This window comes from Pteronotus mesoamericanus, unplaced genomic scaffold (assembly GCF_021234165.1).
Source record: "Pteronotus mesoamericanus isolate MK-2021 breed Mesoamerican mustached bat unplaced genomic scaffold, CSHL_Meso_final contig_24, whole genome shotgun sequence".
NCBI classification, from domain to species: domain Eukaryota; kingdom Metazoa; phylum Chordata; class Mammalia; order Chiroptera; family Mormoopidae; genus Pteronotus; species Pteronotus mesoamericanus.
The window spans coordinates 9,585,877-9,593,880 of NW_026555100.1; the positions used below are offsets into that span (position 1 = coordinate 9,585,877).

The following is an 8,004-nucleotide window of genomic DNA, read 5'->3' on the forward strand; positions in this document are numbered from 1 at the left end:
CCTCTGAAGAGCTAGTAATCCAAAGAATTGGGAGCCAGTTCATCATAAAATCATTTCAAGGAATGGGTTGAGGCCCTGGCAGTGTAGCTGTATTGGTTAGAGCGTCCTCCCAATACACCAAGGTTGTGGGCTCATCCCAGGTCAGGGCACATCAAAGAATCAACCAATGAATGCATAAGTGAGTGGAACAGCAAACTGATGTTCCTCTCCCTTTCTCTCTCTAAAATCAATAAATACGTTTCTTAAAAATGGGTTGAAATCATGGCTGGCTTTGGAAACTGGCACCGTTTGCTTTGATTTTGGACACATTACCTGAGTTTCTCCAGCATGAAATGGGTAAAGCAAAACCTACTTCATGGTTTGAGAAAATTAAGATAATGAATGAAAAGGTGTTGGTAGTGCCTGGCACCTAGGGGACGATACCTGAAAGCTATTAAAACTCATAGCAGTGTCAAGGTGTTTAGAAAATTCAAAATGTAATCATTTTATGACAAAAGAAAATGCTGCAAGTTTTATTTCTGTATTTCATAAGACTAATTTAACTGCACATTTTAAAAATGACAGTTTAGTCCTGGCTGGTGTGGCTCAGTGAATTGAGTGCCAGTCTGCAAACCCCAAGGTCGGCAGTTCAGTTCCCAGTCAGAGCACAAGCCTGGGTTGCTGGCCAGGTCCCTGGATGGGGATGATAGGGTATGAGGGTGCGAGAGGCAACCGATCCATGTATCTTTCACACATAGATGTTGCTCTCCCTCTTTTTTTAAATTTTTAAATTACTTTTTTTAATATTTATTTTGTCCAACATCTCCCTCTTTCCTCCTTTCTTTACTTCTAAAAATAAAATCTTTAAAATGACAGTTTAAAGAAAAAATTTCATGTTTCACATAAATTATTATTTGACATTTCAGTCTCAAATTTTTAACAGATAAATTAGTGTAACTTATACTCTGTGATATCCTTGAGCCAGGAGCCTTGATTTATCCATTTTTGTATCAAGATTTCAGACAGTGCCTGGTACATAGTAGCTTGTCACAAAATGTTGATTGATCATTAAAATGGCATTGTGCCACCCTGACTGGTGTGGCTCAGTGTATTGAGTCTTGTCCTGCAAACCAAAAGATTGCCAGTTGGATTTCCAGACAGGGCACATGTTTGGGTTGCGGGTTTGGTCCCGTTGCGACATGTGCAAAAGACAGCTGATCAAAATTTCTCTTTTCTCACTGATGATGATTTTCTTTCTCCCTATCTCTCTAAAAAATAAATAAAATCTTTTTTAAAGAATGGCATTGTGGAGGAGAGGAGGAGAACCCCTTGAAATAAATTGTAGCTGTATGCCCATGCAGAAAAGCAATTCGATCATCCTGGACTGCAATCAACCAACAGACTAACAAAATGCTTAATATCTGGGATTTCGGGATTGTACTGCAGACTTTAGAGGATGTAAGTAAGGGACCACTGCCTGCCCCAAGTTGATAAACCACAGTCTGGTTGATAAACCACAAAACTATGTGATACTGCTACGAATAGTATAAGGACATTTTTATTATCAACAGATACTCAACAAGAGAGTGAGCCCAGAACACTACTAAAGGAAAAATTTTGTCAAGGCTTATGAAGTAAGTTCCTTTGTAATATACCTGCACATTGGCACAAGGCCAAAATTATAAGAGGAAACATGCGGAAGGCCCTTGTTGGCTCAAAGGTGGCCAAATTACTGTATTGAATCTAGTCTTCAGTATAAAATTTAGTAACAAGGTGAGTTTTATATACATTTGATAGGAAATGTGAAATCCTGCCTGAATATTGACTGCACCAGACTAGCTTCCCCTGATGTAGATGATATATAATATTTTCATAAAATTAAGGGGAGAATTTGTTGCAAAAAGTATGTATACATACATGTACACACACAGTCAATTCACATCTATACAACAAAATATTTGCGCTAATTACCTCTGAGTGATGTGATGATTATGGGTGGTGTTTATTCCATTCATTTTCTTTTTCTTTTTTTCAAATTTTCAACAATGGACATGTATTACTAATATAAAAAGAAGAATGTGGCTTTAAAAACTTACTAAGCACAACCCCAAAATACATGAAACAAAAACATTGTGAGAGGAGGCTCTCAGAAATTCACATCTAAATGTGAACTCATTATAGTGGGGATGGTGACAGAAGATTTGACTTTGGGTAGTGAATATACAATTCAATATACAGATGATGTATTATAGAATTGTACACCCAAGCCCTGACTGATGTGGCTCAGTGGATTGAGCACTGGCCTGCAAATCTAAAGGCTGCTGGTTTGAGTCCCAGTCAGGGCACATGGCTGGGTTGCAGGCCAGGTCCCCAACTGGGGGCATGCGAGAGGCAATCAGTTGATTTGTCTCTCACACATCCATGTTTCTCTCCCTCTTTTTCTCCCTCCTCTACCCTCTCTCTAAAAATAAATAAATAAAATCTTTAAAAACAAAAATAATTGTATACCTGAAGCCTATATAATTTTATTAACCAATGTCACCCCAATAAATTCAATAAAAATGAAAAGCCCTGGCTGGGTAGTTCAGTCAGTCAGAGCAGGGGTCCCCAACCCCAGGGCCACAGACTGGTACCGACCAGTGGCCTGTTAGGAACCTGGTCACAGAGCAGGAGGCGAGTGGCGGGCAAACTGGTGAGTGAGTGAAGCTTCATTTGTCTTTACAGTCATTCTCCATCATTCATGTTACCACCTGAGCTCCACCTCCTATTAGATCATCAAAGGCACTAGGTAGGGCATGAACCCTACTGTGAACTGTGCATAGGAGGGATCTAGGTTGAGTACTTCTTAGGAGAATCCAATGCCTGATGATCTGAGGTAGGGCTGAGGTACTGGGGAGCATCTGCAAATACAGATTATCATTAGCAGAGAGGTTTGACTGCCCAGAGATCATAATAAATCATAAACTCACATCGAAATCCTATCAGTAAGTCGCAAGTGACAATTAAGCTGCATCTGGTGGCAGACTATTAAGCCATCTCTCCCCTTTCCATGGACCCCCGTGCATGGAAAAATCGTCTTCCACAAAACAGTCCCTGGTGCAAAAAGGTTGGGGACCACTGAGTTAAGAGTGTCATCCCCATATGCCAAGGTCACAGCTTCCATCCCCAGTCAGTGCACATATAAGAAACAACCAATGAATAAATAAGTGGAACAACAAATCGATGTTTCTCTCTCACTCTCTACAATTTTAAAAAAGAAAATTAAAATGAATAAACGTGAATTCGTTATTCAAATATCTGATGCTGAAGGTAATAAAACATTATTAATTCAAAAACTGAAGAACAAAGCAACTGATTCAAGTTCATATAGCTGGCCAGAGTACCAAACTGGAGGTTTTAAATGGCCAAAAAGTGGTACCATGAAGTGCTGGGCTCCATGAGGAAGGAGCAGAGTAAAGGTAAGGGGCAGAATGCGACCCAAAGCTGAGATTTTGGTGAGGAATTTGCCCTGCCTCCTCCTCATTCCAGAAGACATGGAAAGTTATTATTAAATCTTTTTAGGACCCGCTTCACTTTCCTTATTTATAGGGATGCCGGCCTTTAGCAAGAGGACCCCTTAAATCCATGTCCACCCTGCTGGCATTTACCTACATGCTTATCTTTTTCATTTTCTTTCCTGAAACACTTCAGTGGCCAAAACAAGGCCTATGAAGCATTCCAAGATAGGACTGTTGCTGTGTTCTCATTACTGCTTTCCTCATAGTGAAGATCCCAGCAATAAGAGCTATTTATTGTTCATTATATTAGATCATGTCATTTAGTAGCTATTGTGTCTTCGCCCATTTTCCCATTCCTTTTACCTCACTTAATTCATGTGCAATCATCACATCCAAAATCTTTTTGTGGGCCTAGGTGCCCTTGTGCAGAGCTCTCAAATCATTCCATTTGGTCATTGCCATGAACTTAAATTTGTGTGTCCAATTATGTCACTAGATTCTGAGCTCCTGAGGGCAGAGACTCGGCACTACTTACTCACTTTTGTATACCAAACATAGTGCTTGGGATGTTATACATACAATTGGGCATTCTGACTCATGTATTAGTACCTATGCACCTAGAAATAGAGATCCTATTTCTTCTTGGGTATAAATCCAGAGCTCACAATTATTCAGATCAGATCCAACTGAGGTTTTTGCCCCCCCAGCATAGGTTATCTGGAGCCCTGTTCCCCTTAATCAAAATTTCCTCCTTTCTCAGTCCAGCACTGAGAGTCCTTCCCTACACTTGGGCTTAACTGAAATCTGGCTCTTCCTGAAAAATACTCCCCTGGCAGCTTTCTCATGTATACGGCTATACTGCTTATTCCTTCACATTCCATGCACCCTGCCTGCTGTGTCAATGTCCTCTTCTGCAAACTATTACTCCTTCACTTTCATGTAAATACACTTGTCTCTGAAGTTTTTTGAAGTTTTATCACCCTATATCCCTCCTAATTCAGGTAATTTAACAACCTCCATTATTCATTATATTTGGCTACCTGGCTTCTCCCTTCCTCACGTCTGGTTTGTCTTCATTCTAGACTTCTTTGCCCATTAAAAATATCCGTTTAAGGCATGGCTTGCCAGTTCTTTGACCACCTCAACTGAAATAACTTTTGCCCCCAACAGGCCTACTATCACATGCTGCTCCTGTCTTCCCACCTGCTCTCCTCTTGAAATCTCAAATTCAGAATCCCTGACTCTCCTGCAGTTCCTCGACCCTTTTACAGTCTCCATTGTCAACCCCATCTTCACTTCAATCCCTAGGCAGGCTAGACTCTATGGATCATTACTCAGGTCACTTTGGCTGAGTCCTTAACATTAAAAAAAATTTTTAATTGATTTTTAGAGACAGAGAGAAAAACATCAATTTGTTTTTCCTTTTTTATGCATTTGGTTGTATATGCCCTGATCAGGGCTCAAACCTGCAACCTTGGCATATCGGGATGGTATGCTCTAACCAACTGAGCTACCTTGCCAGGGGAAGTCCTTTTTCATTTTGTCATACTTTCAGCTCACAGAGCAAAACCCCAATCCTGGATCAGTCAACTGTCTCCCATGTCCCTTCCTGTAACAGAATGTTGAGTGTTGCTACAGGAAATCGTACGATCACTCTAACTGCTGCCACTACAAATTCAGGCTCCAATCTCAACTAGACCCTCAAAGCTAACTGTAACCCTCAGTTTGCCTGATGAATTCTCCATCTTGTTCTAGTTAATACTTCAGCGTTTCTCCACTTTCCTCAGACCTCCTAGCCTAGTACTTCCCTCTTCACCTTCAGTAATGATGATGCAAGAAAAAAAATAGAAGACATGAAGTAGGCACTCCCTTAATTTTTTACCTTAATACCTTAAAACTCATGTACATGATAATCATTTTCTTCCTGATGTGCTTAAAATGTTACAGATGTGCTTCTACTATCTAAGGCTAAAATCTCATGTGTGTTTGATCTCATTCCACAGGGTCTTCGCGGGGACTTTGATCCATCATATATTTTCTCTTCCTCCTTCCTTTCTAGCTACTGCCCATATTAATATTTCAATATACTCAAACCTCCTCATCCCAAACACCACAACCCCTAAGACACACAATTCTCACTGTGATCTCATATCCTTTCTCCTATGTCCAGCTTTCCTCTTCCCCATTCACAGCCAAATTTCTTCAAGACATGTTCATCTTTGTTGTCCCGACTTATTTCCTATTTCCTGCTGAACCCACTGCTAAATGGATTCTACTCTCATCAGTATATTAATATGGTCTTTCTTCATGTCAGATATCTTTTTTGCCAAGACCAATGGGCACTTCAGGCTTATCTATTGGTTTCTTTGAAAGACTCAACACTTCTGGGCGTTCTGCCCTCTTCTGCTTAACCCTTAATGGGATCCCCTTCCCTCTGCTACTCAGTAATTATATTGATGTGCCTCTGAGTTCACTGCACCTGAATTCAGAATCCCTCACTGACCTTCAGTGCCTTGGCCCTTCTACAGTCTCCATTATCAACCCCATCTTCACTTCAATCCCTAGGCAGCCTAGACTCTATGGACCATTACTCTGGTCACTTTGGCTGAGTCCTTAACATTTAAAAAATTAAGTTGATTTTTAGAGAGCAATCCAATTTTCAATTTTTGCCTACAAAGCCTCTCCCTTCTCAGTCCTATACGTTCCTGGATAATCTCATCTATGACCTTAATAATAATGACCATTTTTGTTTATTATTCCTAAATCTTTAGAACAGATTTCTCTCCCGCTTCAGAACTATAAATCCAACTGTTTATCTCCTCTTACATATCTCATGTGTACTCAATATTAAATCTAATCCTGAACTAATCATATTCCCACTCCCTCAACAGCTTTTCTTGCTTAGTTCTAGTAGCTTATCTCAGTGACAAAAACCTAGGTTTACATTCAGCCTCTCTCATTTTCCAATTCAAATCACTTAAGTCCTAACAATTTTACCTTCTAAAAACTTCTGAAGTCTTTGTTTCCCAATGCCCACTGTGACTTCTTAGCACAGTGGTTAAGAGTGTTGATTCAGAAGCCAGACTTCCCTTGGTCCAAATCCTCACTCCACTGTGTGTCATCCAATTGTGTGGCTCTGGACTATCGACAGCCTCTCAAGGACCTCAGTTCTCAAGATTCAAAACATGTTACCTATCAGTAGTGAAGACTGCCATCACCTCTATCTTGAATTACTCCAACACAATGACTTTCAATCTTTTTCATCTCACAGCAATTATAAATAATTACTAAAATTCTGCAGTACATTAAAAATATATTTTTTGCCAATCTGACAAAAACAGGTATAATTTTGATTTACAAAAAATAATGAGTAATTACCTACCCTTTTTTGCTCCAAAGTGACTTTTTAAAAAATCAGGTTCCTATATTGTGTATATAAGGATTTCTGGTATAAGAATTAACCAATCAGATGCAACCTCATTATGCCATGTGACCAATAAAGTGCAATTCTATTATATGACCTATATATTTATGGTTCAAGATGGCATTCACACCAGACGGATCTTGTGATAGCTGCCATTTTTTAATTTGACAATCTAAGGGAAAAAGAGGTCAGTGCCACTGACTAGGCAGGTACTGCATGTTTTTAAAAATTCTTGCAACACACCAGTTGAAAATTGCTGCTCTAACAAGATCTTAAGAGGTCTCCTGAGCCCCAGCTAGGTAACTCAGTTGGTTAGAACATCATCCCAATACACTGAGGTTGCGGGTTCAATCCCTAGTCAGGACACAGACAAGAATCAACCAATAAATGCATAGAACAAGAAATTGTTGTTTCTCTCCATGACCCCCTTCCTCTCTCTAAAATCCATGAAAAAAAAAAAAGAAGAAAAAAGGGCCTCCTGGCCTCCAGTCTACCCTTTCTGCAATCCAATCTTCTCAGTGCAGCCAGTGATCTTTCTAAAACACCAATCTCATCATGTTAATTATTACTTAAATCTTTTTAAGGGTTCCCACTGTCTTCCAGGGAATGTTTGAACTCTTTAATAATGCACACAACATTTTCTTTTTCTCCCAAGAAGAATCAGATAGGAGCAATCAGTATTGCAAGTCCTGCTGAAGCAGAAAGGCTAATCACAAGTCATGCAAACTCCAATCATGTTATAATCTGCCTTTCAAAAGGTGGAACAGGTAGGATTATCCTACCTGACTACTGCACGCAAGCTTTTAAAATCTGGTCCCTCTAAGTTATTAATTACTTATCGCTCCTTTTCTGTCCTCTGCTTGTCACAGGCAAACCATACTGAACTAATTATAGGTCCTCAGACTTACCATACTCTTCTTTGCCTCTGGGTTTCTGCATATGCTGTTCTCTCTGCCTACAAAGCCTCTCCCCTCTAAACTCCTCTTCTCACCATTCACATACACCTGGCTAGATGAACTGATATTTTTGCTTTACTTCTTCTTTTGAGCATCACTTCTGAAAGCCTTCCTAACTCCTGAGACTGGTCAGGCACACCCCAACCAT

General features: G+C 39.9%; 1 non-coding gene across 1 annotated transcript; it reads right to left on the bottom strand.

The window, feature by feature from the left end:
• Positions 1–7,559: 7,559 nt before the first annotated feature.
• On the bottom strand, positions 7,560–7,689 carry LOC129070061 (U8 small nucleolar RNA). Its single transcript, XR_008529079.1, has one exon. It is a non-coding gene; the product is annotated as a U8 small nucleolar RNA (small nucleolar RNA).
• Between the last annotated feature and the right edge of the window lie 315 nt (positions 7,690–8,004).